Source organism: Pogonomyrmex barbatus, unplaced genomic scaffold (genome assembly GCF_055798465.1).
Source record: "Pogonomyrmex barbatus isolate J1 unplaced genomic scaffold, ASM5579846v1 scaffold11, whole genome shotgun sequence".
In the NCBI taxonomy this organism is placed as follows: domain Eukaryota; kingdom Metazoa; phylum Arthropoda; class Insecta; order Hymenoptera; family Formicidae; genus Pogonomyrmex; species Pogonomyrmex barbatus.
The window spans coordinates 5,288,935-5,308,576 of record NW_028297107.1 but is presented as its reverse complement, the minus strand read 5'-3'; the positions used below and the strand labels follow the sequence as shown (position 1 = coordinate 5,308,576).

Below are 19,642 nucleotides of genomic sequence, written 5' to 3'. Positions count from 1 at the left end.
CCTCTGATGCGAATTTATAAACAAAAAATTGTTCGCGGAATCTTATTAATATGGAACGGCGATGCGACACGCTTTTATCAGTGATGTCTAACTGTCCAATAAAGCAGCCCCACGTCGGAAGGCATGGCCATCCGGCACGTGATAAGATAAAGCCATCCTAGACGGACACACCTGCGCCCATTTTTCCCCTTTCGCTCTCCCACCCCCCGATCGTAGACGGCACTTTTTCTTCATTTGTAAAATGCAAATGTGTAATTGGCTGGGAAGTAATCTATCCTCAATTGCATCAAACTCGTTTAAAACATTTTAGCCTCCGCTCGTCCCGTAGATATTCTAATGGAATGATCAATTTAACGAGATTTTATTTCAAACCGTATTATCAATTTTCAGTCCAGTCCAGAATATTTAAATCTACAATTTGCCGGGAATATCTTTCTCGAATAATTATTCCGACTGAGGTCATTCTTTTGTCGCGAGTCAAGCTGATCCGGCCTTACCGGAGAATTCCACGAGGATCGGACACCGTAACGACGAAAGAAGAGCCGAGGATAAATGATAAGGGAATCGCGGCGGGGCGGGGTGGACGCCGCGGCGTGGTCGGTATGCTAATGTCCGGGGACTTAATTAAGGTCTCATAATGAATCAGTCACGAGGCTCGGCTGAGTCGTGCGAGTAGGTGCGCGCGATTGTGCCGGTTGATTAATTGTCTCGCACCCCCGCATCCCCGCACCTCTGCGCGACGCAGTGCCATGCCATCGGTACACGTCGCACAATGAGAGAGTAAGAGAGAGGGGGAGGGGGGAGAAAGAGCGAGAAATGAAGAGAGAACGTGAGAGAGAATAGAGAGGGTGCGATACGCACGGCGCATATTCGTCATCCACCATCGGCCGATCGATACTTCCGGCGGCTTTCACCGATGATGATTCTCGTTGGTGGATGTAGAACGAGCCTAAATGCTGAGCACAATCGGACCACCCGCATTTCACGTAGTCGTGTTATAGTGCATGACATTATTTGCTCCAGAAAGAGCGGGATGTAGAATGATATGTCTGAGGGACACCAAGAAATGGCCAGACGCGGCCAGAAAAGAAGAAAGAAACGGAAGAAAATGGGACATAAGACATAAATAGGACGAGATGGGGGAGTAAGAGTAAGTTGGCAAGAGAGATAAAAAGAAAGGAAAAATGAGACGGGGAAAGAAACAAGAGCTGAAAATGAAAAGATCGAGAAATGTAAGAAACGGAAGAAAAAGGAGCGAGAGAAGTGAGCGAGACGGAGAGAGAGAGAGAGAGAGAGAGAGAGAGAGAGAGAGAGAGAGAGAGAAAGAAAACGAAGCGTACAAAAAGATATGAGGTAATCGACAAGAAAGACATAGAGAAGATCAAGGGAAAAAGACGAATGAGAAAAATTCGAGCAAAAGCGAATATTGACAATAGCCAGAAGAAACACGCTCGAAGGAAAGCACGGAAAAAGACGGAGAGCGAAGCGGAGATAAAAGAGGCCGAAAGAAAGCGAGAGGAAGAAATAAAGCGGGCGGGAAGAAGCGACTCTCGATGATGAAGAGAGGTATCGGGGCACTATTTTACACATACCGACCTCATTCCACGGAGGTAGCGACGGCCAGGAATTATGAACGGGAGGAGGGGCCGGAGAAAAGAGTGGGGAAGTCGGAGGGGAAGGAATTGCCCGTGCGAAAACCCCCGTAGTTTCTGCGGGGATAAAAGGCAGAGACGAAGGGTGGGAGAGTGGGAGGCGTGCACGTCTGCGCTTTAATAAATGCAGTCTTCCTTCCGTTCCGTTTCTTGGCTCGACTTGGCTTCGGCGACGAGGAACTGTAACCCTTCCTCCCCCCCCCGCTATTCTCTTCTCTCACGTCCCTGCCACTCTTCGCTCCCGCATCGCGCGTTTCCCTCATTCGCATGCAGAGCCGAAGAGGACCAGTCGAGCGAGCGAGCGAAGCCCGATGCTCATCTCGTTTCCGGCTGCGCGCAGTCCAAATCTACGATTCGCGTGATTTTTATTTAATTCTCATCCCTATATCCTTCCTCTGCACACGTCGGCATTCGTTCTTTCCAGAGAGAGAATTTCCCGTGGTGCCTAGACCCTCACCGTTGTTCGTGTGCGAGTTCGCGCGATCGAATCACGCTTATTACGCGCAATTGTTGTATGCAGATGAAACGTGGTTATCGTTATCACGACCTGAACCAGTTTTCTCACGAATTTCCCATTGTCTTGGCGGCAACAATAGTTTAAGATTGTATCTCGCAAGAAAAGCTAAAACAACTTTCTTTCAGAAAAAATAAATAAAAAGTATGATATTATCTCAAAATGAATATTACGAATATTCTTTTGCTATTAAAAGAGAGAAATATTAAAACGAGGACAGTTTTTTTACTCTAGAGTATTGTTATATCAAAACATCGACGTGAACAAAAATATAAAATAAAATAATATACCATATAAAAAATAATAAACAAAAATAATTTATTTAAGTTTAAAACATGATAGAAAAAGCAATAAAAATAACATATTACATTTTTATGATTGGTCTGAAACTTGACTTTTCATTTAGATGTATTTTTGATTTAATTAAGATGAATCTAATGGTTAAGGTGAAATGGAGATGCACGTTCGTAAAGTTACGCGAATGTGATTGTCGTACTTTGAAGTGAAGATGAAGTGGAAGATAATACCCGGAGCGATATGATGAATCACAAGTAGAAACAGAGTTTCGAATTAAATTGTTCAGTTCGTATTAATTGCTGCCAGTCCAGCGTAGTTTTAATTTAAATAAAACAGAGCGGAAAAGAGAGGGATCCTCGTAGCAATTTAGGGATTTATGAAGTTGTATCATTAATTATCGTGCTTTTATAAAAATATTAACTTCTTTCATGTTTCATTATTTATCACAAGACAACGCGCATAATATTTACAAAGTTGGAGATACGTAAAATTGATGAAAATCACGATACCGTTTCAGCTATATACGATTAATTTTTATACGCGAGTCAAAAATTAATAAAACAGAATTTTTCTTCTATTTATTCAACACAAATGTAAATGCGCTCGAAATTGCTCATGCACATTTGCATTCCGCCAGAATGTAATTTTAAATATAATTTAAATATAAATATATCATTTTAAATTTAACTATATCCTGTAAAGAATATGGAATTTCAAATCGGAGGGAAATCGATATAATCGTCGCGCGCGCGAGTCAAAATTCGCGTTCGTTGCGAGTGCGCGGCCACCTTCGAGTTTGCCAGAGAGGGAGGAGGAAGCGGTCAGGGGGGCGGAGGGGAAAGAGCAAGAAAACGAGTAAACCAAGGGGGACACCGCAAAGTGGTTGGGATGCTTTTTCCGAGTGACCGAGTGAGCGAATCGATTGTTGGGGGACGGGATTGGCCGCGGCTCTTTTCGGGGCGTCGGAATTGCCGAGGAATTTATCGAGCGGCGTTCCTCACCGATTGGACCTCGTCGTCGGAATCCTCGAGAAGCTATCGAGTTAAGGAAGAAATGGCCTAGCAAGACGGGAAACGGCGTGGTTTGTGATTATCGGTGCATGATCAATTGTATTAAACGCGCGAGGTTTACTCGGAGGGATCGCGATCTCCCCGCTTTGCTTCGAAGTAAATTGCCGGGGATGATACGATCGTGCTGATATTGTCGTAGGAATGGCATCAATACATCTTGAATCCCGACGCGTCGGTTTTGGAAGATCAGGATTACTTTGGTGCACTAATAACATCCAGAAATTCTGAATTGATGAAGTAAATAAATTTACTTTAGACAAAACGAACGGAGAAAAAAGAGAGAGAGAGAGACGAGAGGAGATAAATAGATAGATAAAGCATTCATTAACTTTCTAGGATGAATCTTCTAAGCATATAATAAAAGAAAGACAAATTAGTAAAAATGGAGAAGAAAAAACAGAGAGAGAGAGAGAGAGAGAAGGAAGAAGAGAGGTGAAGTGATATTTTAAGGGATACGAAAGGAAATGAACAAACGAACACAAATCCAAATCTGGTAATTTCTCTCTCGTTCCCTCCGCCTCTTTTTTATTGAAATAAAAACAGCTTGATCCCGGGTCGGGTAAGGGTTAAATTCCGCCGTTCCGCCAACCACGTGGGGAAGAGGATTAATCCCTTTCCGCTGCACGCCAGCGAAGTGCGCGGCTGTGTTGACCGCGCCACGTTTTAATTAGGCAAATTTTCGTCCCGCGGCCATTTGTCACGATAAAGCCTCCTCGTCGTCCGGGCGCGCGACACTCACTCTCTTTCGCCCTCCCGAAAAATTCCCGACTGACCTGGTCACGTATCCGCGCAACGATATTTATCATTTTCTCCGGCGCGAGCTTTCCAAGGCTTGGCAGGCGGCGTATATTTTCCCCGCGCCTTGTACAAGCCTGCGAGAGGCAACGGGAAATTATGATCATCGCACGACACCGCAGATCATTCCGGGTGTTTCCAGTTTTTTCCGCAGTGTAACCGTCGGCAGCTTTTCTTCCCTCTCGTCCTATTTTCGGATATAACAACGATAGCCGATGGATAAAAAAAAAGAAAGATAGTTTTTTGACCGCAGTTGTATATGGATTTTATGTTGGCGAACGCTTTAGTTCCGGCAAGCGGAATGCCGGAAGTCGAGATAATAAATTATATTTATGTGGACACCTATTATCTCGGTGGTACAGTTTTCGAAGAGAATGAATAAAAGAATAATTTACTGCCGGCCATTTTAAGCCTCGTAAAAATCGGGAAAGGACACTTCCAAAGGGCGCTTTAGCGGATTTCTTCAGTTTTCCAAGGAAAGATCAAGGAGAGCGTTCTCCGAGAGTAGCTCAAACCTCGTAATCACTTCGTAGGAAGCAAGGGAGCAAAGGGCTCGACGGGAGGGGGGTGAGTCTCTCTTTATGCCGCTTTATACAGGGGGCCGAATTAGCCTGCATTAAATGCGGGCGGCGCGGGTGGCTTTGCGAAGGATAAAATCGCCGGATTGTCGTTTTGCGCGGCGTCCGTGTCGGCGTTACGAAGTTTAAATTAAGTCATTTTAATCCCGCGGGAACGGGGGGCCAGGGGAGGGCATCGAGGAAACTTCGTCGGCGCTCTTGTTAAGTTCCGACGTTAAGTAATCAGATTAGCCCCGGAACTAACCTCGAACGCCGTTGAAAACGTTGCGGCGGAAGTCTCACGTTAATCCAGTTTCGCCCCTGCAAAATTTCGGCTCTGTAATCGTCGAAAAAAAAAAAAAAAAAAAAAAAAAAAGAGAGAGAAACAGAAAAAGCGGATTGCGCGACACAGCGGTTGCGGGGATCGTCGCGGAAATCCCTGAAGAAACGCGCATCCTTCCGCGAAGATAATTCGGTTTCGGGGCAAAGTCGATCAGATCAATTTTATAAGGTTCACTTTTTTGTCAATCATCGACGTTCATTCACGTGACGGACATTCGTGATAAATATCAAATGTGAATGCAATTTCCTCTTTATCAAATTTTTAAAAAGTGTCATCACGTTACGTTCGTCATCGATGTTATTACGTCATAGTTACCAACGATTTTCATAAAAAATACGATCGTCGATAGTTATTTCTTTCTAGAACAAAGTTATGAAAATGTTGATTTACCTTCAGAGATCTCTTCTCGAAAATTCAAATGCATGAGTTCAACTTGACGAATTCGAGCGCGAGGTCGTCTCGCTCTCGAAAGCGGAAACTTCGGCCGTCACGTTAATAATTATAATTACATTATCGCGCCGTGACGTCCAATACGGCAATGTCGTTGGCTGCAAATTTTCGAGCGCCGAGGGAAATAAGGAACTTTTTCTCTCGCAGCAATAATTCAGGCGGGCCTGACTTCCGCGAATTGTATATCTAGAGTTAATCGTGTTTTTATCACGGGAAAGAAGAAAGAGAAAAAGAGAGAGAAAGAGGAAAGAGAAGTCAGGGATCTCTTAAACTTTTAATCTCTGAGATTCTCGGAACAGCGCGGATAGGAGAATCGCGAATTATAATTCACCGATGTGTCTAAGATTTCAACTATAAATAAATTAAATTTTCTCTCGAGCCAATCTACGCAATTTATGCAAATTGTTATATGCATGATGTCTTGATGCGAGATGCGAGCATCGTGCATCAGTTCACAATACGTTAGAACTATTTATAATTAATTTTTAAAGCTATTAAATTTTTTTTTATGTCGCACTGAAAAAAAATTAGTCTTAAATCAAGAAAAGTATTCTTACATAGCGAGAATATTATAATCTTCGTATAAAAGATTTTAATCTTGAGTTGAGAAAGAGTAATACTTCCATCCATCCATATATAAATTCAATCAAATCAAGATTAAAATTTTTAAGAAGAACTTTTGCTTACATGTGAGAATGTTCTTCTTGACTTAAGAATAATTTTTTTCCGTACAGAGAAATTTTATAATTCCAAAAGGAGACAAATCTTCAAAATTTAGATATTCGAATGTTATCCGATAATCATAAATTGATATTCTTTCTTCTTTTTTAAGTTATTATATACTCGAAGTTGATTATACTTCACTATTCGAATTTTCCACTTGATCGCGGAGGCGTTAACCGGTACATTAAAAGACGCAATGCAGGAAGTGAGAGAGAGAGAGAGAGAGGGAGAGAGAGAGGGGGGGCAGAGAGGGAGAGAAAGAGAGAGTTTCGACTACCAGCAGCACTCGATACGAGTCGCGCGAATGTCAACAGACATTAGCGGATGTCTCGGGAGAAGAGAACTGCTGCCGTCGGCGTCGTCGCCTTCCCACCCGCTGCGCTAACGAGGAACTCCTTTAATTGGACGTTAACCCGCCCGGCGACGCCGAAGACACACGAAACAAACTTTTATCGAGAGCACGCGGGATTTGAGCACAGTGACCCGATCGATTCGACGGGAACCTCGGAAAGAGCGGGAAAAAAAAAAAGAGAGAGAGATAAATAGGACAGAACTGCCGAAACAAGAGAGAACTCGCGGGAGAACCGGAGCGAAAGAAACGACCTTAAATCCCGTTCGTCGTTTTCTACCAAAATAACGAGTCCGAATGAATCGGCTGATACCGCCGATAATTGAGCAAATATAGTCATTAGCGAACACGGGGTAGAAAAGACGGAGGAAAGATGGGGGAGATAGGACACGACGGAGATTCTTCAGGCCGAAACGACGTATGAATAATTTTCACTGCGAAAGAGGCTGCTCCGTTTTTTTTTCTACTTTGTGAACACGCGCATTTGAAGCGAAATGGGAAATGTGATTTTTCCCTTTAAGAAACATTTCACGGTATTTAGTCGGGAGCTTCTCCGAATACGAAAAATATTTTACAATTTACGTGATTTATTACAATTATCTTTCGAAAATGTTTTAAAAGATCGAGAAACGAAAAACTTTTTTGTATGTATTACGATGACAATTTCTAATTTTATATAAATCAAATCTACGCAAACTAAAAAATTTAATTAGAGAAAAACATTTTTGCTCTTGTAGGCTAGTTTTGATTTAGATACGTTCTAAAATTTTCTACAGATGAGCCAATTATCGTTTATCTTATTTGTGTACTTAATCTCTAATCCTCTCACGAAAAGTGGGTCTGATTTTTTTTTTCAAGCAACAGATAATATAGAATAATAACGGACGTGAATGCGACTAATAACGGTTACGCGAGCGTGAGATTTAACGCTGGTCCGACAACTGGAGCGAAACAGAGAACATTCCATTCGGTATCTCTGGGACACGCGTCTAATTAAAAAGGCGCGTGGATGTGGCTTTATCTTCCCACGTGGCGTTGGTTCGTGCGTTACCGTTTCCGGTGCGCGGCGGCGCGAAACGAACCGTTGCGGTTAGTTGTCGCATTATTTCAGCATTAGCCTCGGCTCCTCGTATCTCCCGGTAAGTGATACCAGCTCTACAGAAGCAAGAAGCGAGGGCCGAAGGGAGAAAGATCCGGGCGAGGGGGCGACAGAGAACGGGGGAGAGAGGCTAGTACATCGTTGTGCGCGTATAGCTAATGCACCAGTGCAGGTTATTACTACAGTTTGCAAACAGCCGGCAGAACGGTAATGCAATCAGCAATGATACAATCACGCGTGTACCATTCCGGTAACTTCGAGCAAACGCGGGTCGGGGGATGAAGCGAAACAAGGAGGGATGGGAGGAACGGGGTATTGGACATTTCACAAAGTCCCAATGAGCATGTTGGGATGTTGCATGCCGCCTTTTCTGTAAAATCTACAAGCAATTTCGAGCCCGAAATAAACGCGAAAAGGACATGTTCCAGGACAATAGCGGAAACGAAGTAAATTTGAGTAAATTTGAATTTTGTATATATATATATATATATATATATATATATATATATACATTATATATACATATATACATACACACACACACACATACACACACACGCGCGCGCGCGCGCGCGCGCACGCACGCACGCACACATGTACATATGTCATGATTATAATGTATATATTAAATCGCGATTATTATCACCATTATTATCGCGTGGTAATGAATAAAATTTTGTTAATGAGTCGCGCGCGAGTTGTTATTCATATCAACATTATAAAATCATATATTTGATAGAGGAAGTTAATTCACGGTTTGATAATGTGAGGCTTTGAATTACAAATTATTAGAATTATCATTGCGCGCGACGATATATCTCTTCTCAGGTATTTTATAGAATTTTCTGTTGACTGACACGTAACTCGTGATAATTAACAATTAATTATTTAAACAATTAATACATTCATTATATATGCAGAAATACTTTGTTAAATATCATTAAGCGATGACCTTTATTTCACACTAAATTTTCCATCGGGAATTAAAAACATCAAAATTTAATCGGTAAAATTATAAATATTCGTCAGTAATTATTTAAATGTGACAATTTTGAACGTCATTGCGATCATAAAAGTATTCTAGTAATGAAAAACAATGAATCGCTCGTTGGCCTGTCACATTATAATTCACAACTTTTATTTATTCTCTCCTCCATTAGACAATTTATTAATATTCACATTTATTATATTTATTAATATTTATTAATATTTACGTTTGTAATTTAATACAATGTCTGATACGCGTATGAGTTTTTCATCATCTTGCGCTCATGAGAACTGTCACAACCCTTCGAGACTGCTTTACTTAAACACGGTCCCCACAACGAGCCCGCGATGAGAGGAATATGACGAGCGCCTCGCAAGCTAACGGTTTATGCAACGTAATGCAGCTACGAACATGCGCTTCATTTCTATAATACATCCTCCCGAGATATATATACATATATCCTAAATATATATGTCGCGTAAACCTCCACACGTATAGGGTTCCGCAGCTGTCGACCTGCATTATTTCAATGATTTATTTTTGTGAGTTGTTCTGCGCCGCGAATCGATTCTTCATAAATCTTTCCTCCTCCTTTCTTCATCTCTCTGACGTCGATATCAGACAGATCGAGTGTCTCCCTGAATGAACCGTATATTAAAACTCGGGGTTAACTGAAACATTAAATTCCCTCCCGTCGGGATACTCATCTCCGCGAATTCTGAGGCTCGAGAACTCTTTATTTTCCACCGTCTGAGATTAACGACGTTAGTCGTTCGTTTGTTATCAAGGTTGAAGACGGACGCAACATCTATATGGAGTACCTACGGTACACCGGATGGATGAGGGCGAAGGGACGCCGAGGATCATGAGAACATAACTCTCGCGGAAAAGACTCAAGGCGACCTCATCTCTATGTTAATCTTCCCTCCGCCCTACGAAAACTCCCCCGCGCCCTTAGCTGGAGACGCTCGTATGGAGGAGGACCGATGAATGTGGCGGCTCCTTCCTCCTCTTTCCTCCCCTTAAAGTTCTCGCGGCTCGTCTGCGGCCTCGAGGCTAGCCGGTTAGCTCGGCTTCAACCTGGCGGACCACACCGGCGCGAACGACTCCGCGATATTTATTCGCGCGACTGGAAATAGGATACGTGAATGGCGAACGCCGTTCGCGATCGGTATCGCGGGTGACAGGGGGAAAAAGGAATGGATAAGATTTAACGGACGAATCGCTCGATATTCTCTGGTTCGCTTCCATGATCTGTCATGATCGATACCAATGATGGTCTACTCCGCGTCAATCAAGATTAATCTGACGTCATTTCACAGATCAGGTTCTCCTTATTATAAAAAAAAAAAAAAAATTGTTCTGTTAAATTTAAATAAAGAATTTATTTAAAAAAAAATTCCCTCTTGAAAATGATACACTTTTTATGAATTTTCGTAAGTCAATTTCGGTAATATTCATTTCTGGTCAGTTCACGCGGAGGAACGCCGTACGAGATAAAGAGAAGCGTTAGGTCGAGAAGACGCGTCCCCGAAAACGGGCATAAATACCGATAAATGTCCGCGTATAACAGAGGAAGAGGGAATCTTTCGGCGTTCGCGATCGTCGGAATTAAAACGTGTGCGGCGCCGACGCGCGCCTTTATGCGGCTCCCTCGCGCCCGCGCGCGTATTATTTACGGCGAGGATTTTCCCCGAGCGGGCGGGTGCGTTACGCGCGGAAATTATAGCACGTAGGTGTCCGCCGTTTCCCGATGCCCTCGCAGATTTACGGACCGTTAAACGCGACGAATTTACGCGCGTGTCTTTTCACGGTGTTATTCGGCACCACGGCTAACTTTATTATCATCTGTTTCGCGCCTACGCCAATGAATCGCGTTTAAAGCCATCAGAACGGCTTGATATACGTATCGGGAGCGAGCGATATATAACGCGCATCGAATACAAAATCTTTTTACGAGATGAAAATAAAAAAAAGTTACGCGAGAATATTTTAATATTTTATTTCCGGCCAGATCTCTCTTTGCAGAAATTTTAATTGATATCATAAAGCTATATAAAATAATTTATGACGCAATAAATTTAGGAAGAAAATTTCATCACTAAAATTCTTTTAAAATCTAAAAATATTGTCATCGCTCTAAATGATTCTATACATAACAAGCGAGAAAGAATAAAATATGGCATTCGTGATATTGATCGACGTATTTTACGAGCCATCCTATATGAATCTTAACCTTACAGCTTTGGGACTATCGAAAGGTCAATGATAACCTGAGGGTTGGAAGCGAGCGGAAGGGTGGGTCAAAAAAAGCTCAACGCGATATGAGATATGAAATTATTTACAAGCCCGGTCAATAAGCTATCAGAAAGCTATTAAAAGTTTTCGCGATCTAGAAATAACGTCTGTACCCGGTGAGATTCTCCCTCGGGAAATAATCCACCTCTCCCCGCGACTCGCCCGTCCATTCGCTACTCCCCCTCCCCCGCACCCGTCAGTACAGCGCGAGAGAGATGCGTGCCATTTGAGCGACTTTTTTTCCCCTCTATTTCCAACGCTTTTCTTCTGGTCCACCCGTCACCGCCGCCGGAGAGAAGCACTTCCGGCGTCCAGCATTGAAGCGCATTCGACGGAAACCACCGCCGTGCCGCCGCGGACGGCAAAGATCCTTCGTTTCCTTTTCCATTTTCTTTCTCGCGCGACCGTCTCGACGGGCGATTTCTCTTTTCGTACGGCAAGCACTCTGTAGTGTCGGTGGATTGTCTAAATCAGGGGTTCTCAACTCTGATGAAGTCGAAAGAATCCGGTGGATGACGAAGCAACTTTCGCTCGAATATATATTTGTTAATCGAGTAATTTGCAGAGTCGTTGACTGATATTAACATTTAATGTGATCTGAACTTCTAAATCGAATATTTAGACAAAATAAAGAAATTTGGTTTGATCACAACAAAATGGATAATAATCATACTTCAAAGTCCAAGTTCGAAGATATACATTAAGTTTTACATGAATTTAATTTATAAAAAAGTAAAATAAGATAAAATAGCGAAGATTTTTTAAAGTTAAAGTATTGTACCTCGGATTACGAACTGTCGCTTCACGTTGAAACTTAATTTCAGAATTATCGGAATATCGAACGTTACATAAATCGAAATTCGGAAATCGGAATCACGAAATGTTGAAATTGTCTATTATTCTTTTTTTTTTTTTTTTTTACATAGAAATTGCTTCTCGTTTCCGTCGTTATCAGTTCAACTCCATTTTGTTTTCCACAATAGCGTCGTTTGCGCATTCTGTCGAAAGCGATTATTAACTCATTCTCTTGTTCCCTTCCGTCGAATATTTATTTTTTCTGCCGCAACCATTTTTTTCGAAGAATTAAAATTTAGCACAAAGGCCATCTCGCGAAAAAAATTCGCCTGAAAAATGACGTGGATAAAGGTTTAATGTCTGCAATTATTTACGTCGCTGGTAAAACGTGTTGCCGGGTTTTGTATCTTTCATGTGGAACGGGGAAACAGCACGTAGCGTAGTCGAATGGCCGACCATTCAGATTCAAATTTCGATAGGTCGTTCGAAGCACCAACGATTCATACTCGATCCGGTTCGGACTTTCGTTCACAAACATCTGGACGATACGACGTGAAATCGAGAGGATTGTTATTCGCGCGATAAACAAACGAAAATCCGATTTTAAAAGAGTAAACCTTTAAAGAGGGAGAAAACAAATAATTGCAGAATTCCGAATTTTAATTAAAGATCTAAATAGTCACAAATTCTAATGTCTTTTAATCAACTGTTTTCATTCATGATTTTTGCGACCATAATTTTTTCACATTTCCTCAAGATCCGCCCGTTTATAAAAAAATAAGTTACATAAAAAGTTTCAAATTATTAACTGATTAATTGAAGTTATTTTCATTTTCCCAGTAAAATTGATGTAAGATGGATATTTCATATGATATGTAAGTTATTTTTATAATCTGATGAATTTCGCGTGGAGGACAATCGAGATATTTTGGCAATCTTGTCGGATCATCCCTTACGAGGGCGTCGACACTCCTGTCACGAACCCCACAATTACTAGATAGAGAGCTCGAAGAACGAATAGGGATGACATGTTTTGGTCGAAGGTCGCGTGAAAGTACAGAAACAAAATTGCCACCCTTGTCTTTATCGAAATTCCTTGAGAAATGTCTCTATTTTTCCGTTATATTATTTCCCCTGCAGACTATGTCATGCGATGTATTAATTCTCATTTTCGTTTTTAATAGTTTCCCATAAGAAGATAAAAAAAAACATATCACAATTTAGATGAACGTAATTACTGCATGAATTTAAAGATTAATTACTGAAATTCCTAGATTAATAAGCAATTAATTAGTCTTTACAACCCCTGGTATTTCAATGGCAGTTGTCATTAAACGCATATGACGGGGCTGTCACCGTTGGTAACAACAACCACGGGTGGATCACGAGTCACCCTCTCGCCAAGGCGAGATCTCGATCGAGTTGCCCTCGCACCGCTCTCCCTCCACCGCGTTGGTTAGAAGTTACGAACTCCTCCGGAGATCGTTTAATTCGAGCCGCCGCCGGCGTCGAAAGGGAAGGTAACGGGATATCTAAAACTCCGTCACCCTCAAGACGCCGGCAAGTCACCCTCGTAAGTTCTTCCGCCGCCTCTCTTCTTACTTTTCGGGTCCGCGGGGGGAGAGAGCGAGCTTTTGCACGCACTTCGTGTCTCGAGTTTCTCACCGGTGCTTTATTAAGCCACGGCTCCTCCTCTTAATTCGGAAACAATTTCGGCAAAGCTTGTACGCCACACTAACGGCGAATGCGTCGCTAAAAGTTGCGAGGGACACCGACCCTGTGATCTCAGTGAAGGCAATCTTGGTTGTTACTAATCTCGGCATGCCTCAGCGAGCACTAGCAACCCCGTGATTTCGTGGCTACATAAATAATGAGACCATTTTGGGTCTTTCCGACGTCTCCTCTCGCAAAAAGTGCGACAAATGGATGAAACGACGTGTCTCAATCACCTTCTCATTAAACATGAAAATCTTTATCTATATATAAGAACTTTCTCCTCCAAGACTTCAAAAGAAATCTTTGGAAAGTCACGGGATCAATTTCTGATCCCGAAGACACGATAAAAGGAAAAAGATTCAACATTTTATCGCAAAGCATTAATTCAATTTCGGTTGATTAAAGAGTTTGCAGCGTGATCAAAAAAAATGCATTCACACGCAGAAAGGACTGATATCCTCTCGCTTTTGTGGGAATATCTGAAAGCGCATGAAAATTTCCGGGACGATTAGTAGATTAGTTATAACCGGCCAAGATTTTCGTCATTTATCTCGCATCTCCTACGCCGTGCGCATTAAGCGTGTCGGTGTTCGAGAGTGTTAATGACGCGTTCCGTGAAACGTGAGGCCGCGCGAGAAGAGATGAGGAAAGGAACTTTTATCACGCGCGACATCGCATTAACGCGCGCTCGTATCGCGAACTTCCGGTTACCCGAAACGCGTCTCGCCGTCGTAGGAATCGCCTATTATCCGCGAACTCTCTCTCCACACCGGCCGTAAAAGTATTTCCTCTACAGTCGGAAGAGGAGGTGGGAGAGGAGGGGCAGACGGCCGGTCGGACCGGGGACACTAATCGCGATGGGCTTAACGAGCGATAAAGCCCGGGCTCGTGTGTCCATCGGGTAAACGTTGCTAGTTCCCGCCCGTCGTAAACTCGGTTTAAGTGGAGTCGCCGCGGCCGAGGAAGTCCGTAACGTTTTCGCCGGCCGCAGGGAGGAAGCGACGCGGAATTATTCGCCGCGACGATTTCCCATCAAAAACTATTCCTCCTATTTTCTTCCACTTCCGCGAAAAGGAAAAAGATTTTAATTACGATAAGTACGTAAACTCTGGGAAATCGAAAGATGAAAAATTAGCGGAGACGGGCTGAAGCGATTCCGAAAGGGTAGTTTGGAAGTCCAACAGCAAGTGTAGATAAATTATTAAATTTTTATTTTATTATTATCTTTCACTACACACATTTAGTCGATTATTTTTATTCAATTACTTTGTTGCTTTCCCATGTAAAAATGCATACATAACTAATAATTGCTTCAGTTCTGGTTTTACTAATTTTTTTATCGTCCGGTAAGGAATTTAGTTTTCAGAATTATATACATAATTACGGTTTTAGAATATCATGTATATGAAAAGATAAGAAGTATCGAGAGAAAGAGGAATATTTCTCTGTATCAATTTCAGGTATCGATTGCACAACTAGATCGTTCTTGATACAGTCCTGTTTGGATATACGGTATACAGTATAAATGCAGAAATAGCTGGCATGAAATTCGCAGTGAATTACGCGGTATAGCGAATACACGAGAAATTTCAGCAATTTCGTCCGTACGAACATTAATCCGAGTAGACGAGAATTAGCAGAACCTTAGTACGATATACCGGGTATTCCGGAAAATATTAGAATCGCAGTACCGATACATTAGTTAGACAAATTTGCTTAACGTCAAGTAAAGAGGTCTTCAATTCAATTATTAGTTTATTTTAACAAATAAATTACAGAATTGTTCGAACAACAATATATTGCGTTCAAAAACATCAATTCGCTTATTTATCAATAAAGCTGTTATTGATAAGTAAATTTTCTAAAAAATTTATAAAATAATTTATAAAATTCATAAAATATGATTTTAAAGGAAACTTTCTTTTCTTTATCCCTTTGAAGCGCAAAGGGATTTGCCTGCAGCTTCACGTATCGACTTGTGTCTCCATCTCGTGACGGATCTCTACACTTTCATTTCGTCTGTCTAGACCACGAGAAGAACAGCTTTTAATTTTTTTATCGATTGTTGCATTTATCTCTCTCAAATGTTTTGCATAAAAAAATACCTTTTCAAAATGTCTTCGAAATAATAATTTCTACCGCTTCAAAAATAGAACAAAATATATAATCAAATAGAATTTTTCATATGCAATTTCGATTTTGTTTTTTTTACGTAATGTTTTCAAGTTTATAACGACAGTAAAATAACCTTTTCAGCGATTTCAGTCTGTACAAAATTATAAATATTAGCAAACTTTTTCAATGACTTTGCATCCAGCTTTAGTAATTTTTTTTTCGAGTGGTTATTTTCGGGAAAAATAGAAGTTCAAAACCCAATATACGCAAATATGCTCTTGGCAAGAGAAAACGGCAGCTTTTTAGGTATGAATTTTTCATTCAACTAAACGTTATAACTCGTCTACGTCATGGTTAGTCTTATATGACGTTGGAATAGACACAAAAACTGGCTAACTAAAGTCAGTCACTTTATAACTAGAGCTATTCATATTATTCTGCAGCTTGGGAATCGAGAAGTAGAACGTCATGTGTGCTTCGATATTATTCATCTTTTTCTATCAACAGATTTGATTACATCATAAAATGTAAATATATATATATATATATATAAAATATAAGAATTATTATTTAAAACGTGATTACAATTTAAAATTTTCAAAAAATTTTTCTACCTTTTCATACTTTGATGCATCGGACATTTTTACTCTAATAATTGCACGATCGATTTTTTTTAATATTTTACGATATATGAATGTACCGCAAAATCATACGAGGGAATATAACAGACAAATATCTCGTCCGGTAAAAATTCGTTTAACGTCTTTAGTGCAAGAGCGCCGCTCGGCGTGCTTCCGCCAACGCGTGTCGTTTCCAGGATTTTCCGGCGGAGTAACGACCGAGCGGTATGCGGGAATGACGTTGTTTTCAATCCGCTCGTTGGCCGTCAGGAGCTATCAGGATGATTCCGGCGTCGTTGGCTAAATCGCTTTTGGCACCGAGCGCCGGGCCATGAAGAGGATAGTAATTTTCTACACGGGAACGTGTACTCTATCTCTACATTGGGCTCGATATCACGTTCGGGAGGATCGGAATAAAGTAGGCGACGCGAACAGGCAGGCCGCTGGATGTGCTCGCATTTTCGCTCATAGACACCCCCATAACTGTCCCTAATAACTGTCAGCCGCAGTCGCACTTATAAACCCCCGGATCCGGGATTCCTCCTTCGTCGCGACGAGATTAAACCCGAGCTCACCCATCTTCGCCCCGTAACTCTCTTTAATCCAAGAACGGAGGCTCGCGGCGAGAAAGGCGTGCCGTTTCTTTCTGTATCGCCGGAAAAAAAAAGGATCTCGATACTCGACGAGGTGCAAACTCTGCTAACTAACTTCCGTCCGTTCGCCGCGCGACGTCATTAATTCCCGCGAGCTAGATCGCGATTCGACTTTCCTTTCCGCGAGAGGAAAGAAAAGGAAATGCGCCACAAATACGTTAAGTTCTGTTTCATTTAGACGTAATAACGCGCAAAAATTAATTTCGCATGTCCGCCTTCTCGCGAGGCTTACGATTACTTCCATCGAATTTTCACCCAACCCCCGTTCGCCACTCCATTTTTCTCTCTGCTTTTTTATTTTTTTTTTTTCTTTTTAACTCGTCGGATCATGCCGGCATTCTCTGTGCTTCTCCCTTTTTCTTCCTAGTGTCTGGCGCGGTATTGGATCCGGACGTAGAGCTATCGTGTTACGTTTACCACGAAAAAATTCCGGCCTCGCGGATTCGATCAACCTGCCGCGAGGATGGCGCACCACATAAAACGTCAAAAAGATCATCACAGAATCCTGTGAGAGTTGTATAAATAGAAATAAAATTAGAAATCATCCGCGAGTAATAAATAAATATCTCAGTCATTGATAATGTGCGTGAAAATAAAAAAAAAAAAACATTTATTGCATTTATTCAATATTCTCTAATTTTTCAATGAGTTATCCTTTGGAGTAAGCTTTTTGAAATTCATAATAATATACAATTTTAATTAATAATAATAATAAATACAATTTTATAAATATATATGTTATAAATATATGTTGTAATTATTTCTGATCATAATTAATATTATTAAAGCGCATAGTCTGTAAAGAATATGATTGTTAATTTCAAAAAGTTTCCACTTTAATTCAACAACATAATATTTGCTTATTTCGCACACCTTATTGTAAAGCGTTATGGCGAAAGAGAAATTCTCCTGTCGCCAGGGTGTACTCAGGAAAATAACAAGCACTCGCTACTTGATTCGATTGAAGTTGTAACGTCCGTGGAGATTTTCGCGGATTTCGAGCGCGCGCAGCGTATGATACTTGTATTGGGAAACTCGTGTCGAGACGTAAAATTCAGTCGGAATACACTCGAGGAAATAACAAGAACCTGGGAGTTTTGACCTGATTGAGAAACGTAAGGCATGTAGCGCTCTTTGCGGTTTTTTTGGGACATAATGGGGCACTAAAGATAAAATTTCTAAAGATAAAAAGAAATAAATGTCGACGTCAAGATGTCAAGTCCGAAAGGAGAGTAGTAAATTATAAATGTCAATCGACGGAGAAACGTATTTTAGCTTTAAAATATTCCTTTTTTCGAACGAAAGAATGGAAGCGGAACTAATTCGTAGGAAAGATGTCACTCGATATACTTGGAAGATTAAGAAGCGGTTGCAGCGTAAATCGAGCATAACGTAAAATTTTCATCATTTTTGAGAACGTTCTGACCTACACAGTCGATGAGGAAAAATCCCCGTCGCGCTCAGACGCACTCAGAAAAATAACAAGTCGCGATTTGGGATTGGGTGGAGTTTTTCGCGGCCTCGTAGAAATGCCTCGCGAGATCGACGAGAAAAATTTCTGCGGCGGAGAGTGCACTCTCATGCGGAATTAGCGGAAGGGAGCGGATCTTGAGCGGAAGCGTGCAACACGCGCATGACGTAACGCGCCGCTTGCAAAAACGACGATTCCCCCGGGGGACCGTAACGTACGTTTCCGTGTGAGTTGACGAGATACGAAGATTTCTGCGACTTTATTGAATTTTTCAGAGCGGTGAGACATTCTGAATTCCGTCCGACCGTCAAGATTCTCTCGCACGAAAACTCGCGGTCGATGAAAAGTGCAAGTACACACGAAAGTTGCGATCATGATGCGTTAAAATCCTCGGTTCACTGATGTTCCCGGGTAGCTCGAGCGGCAGTAAAATTTTATCGCCTGCACCGACTTTCCCCCGGGAAGCACGCCTTCTCGTAACAGTGAGCTAGGAAACCTCCGCGATTTTTATCGAGTCCGCAGTGTCAACCGAGCCGTAAGCACGACTACTCCAGGTTATTTACTCTCTTTTATTATGTACTTAATTAAGCGTTACTATTAAACGTAATTAATTCGCTTCTTAATTCAATTAAATCGTGACGGAATGTAAAGTAAGCAAATAAATTTAAGATTATTTATTGTAGTAAGTTTTCTTTATATCACAGATAAAAAATTGAACGTTCTGCTAATATTTACTATTATTGTGTAAAGTATACAGATAATATGCTTTGCAAATGAATGTAGTTACGTGTACTATTTAAGTGTAAAATATTATAGTTAAAAAATTGGAAATTTTGCTATATAATATTCATTGTTATTTATATTAATTGCACTGATGATTCTTGCGACACGTGCTTCGTCTTCTGAATTTTGGGGAATCATTTTCGCTCTAAATTATTAAGATTATCGACAAAGGAAAGCTCAAGTTTTTCCGTGCAACGTGCGTGGCAGGATCACGCAGTGCGAGATGTCGCAAATCCGCGATCGATAGCGCGATAATCCGCGCAGAACGGGTCACTCATCCGCGCGAGGTGAGGTCCTTCGCGATGGAAATCGTCGCTCGTCGAGATGCTTTTAGGAGCGGATTCGAGGTAATCC

The 19,642-nt window shown here is 41.4% G+C and overlaps 1 protein-coding gene across 14 annotated transcripts in view; it reads right to left on the bottom strand.

Annotated features, from left to right (window-relative positions):
• The window catches only part of pxb (putative Hedgehog signaling attenuator pxb), a 347,458-nt gene that overhangs the window by 82,923 nt on the left and 244,893 nt on the right, over nt 1–19,642 (bottom strand). The gene's annotated exons all lie outside the window — the stretch shown is intronic.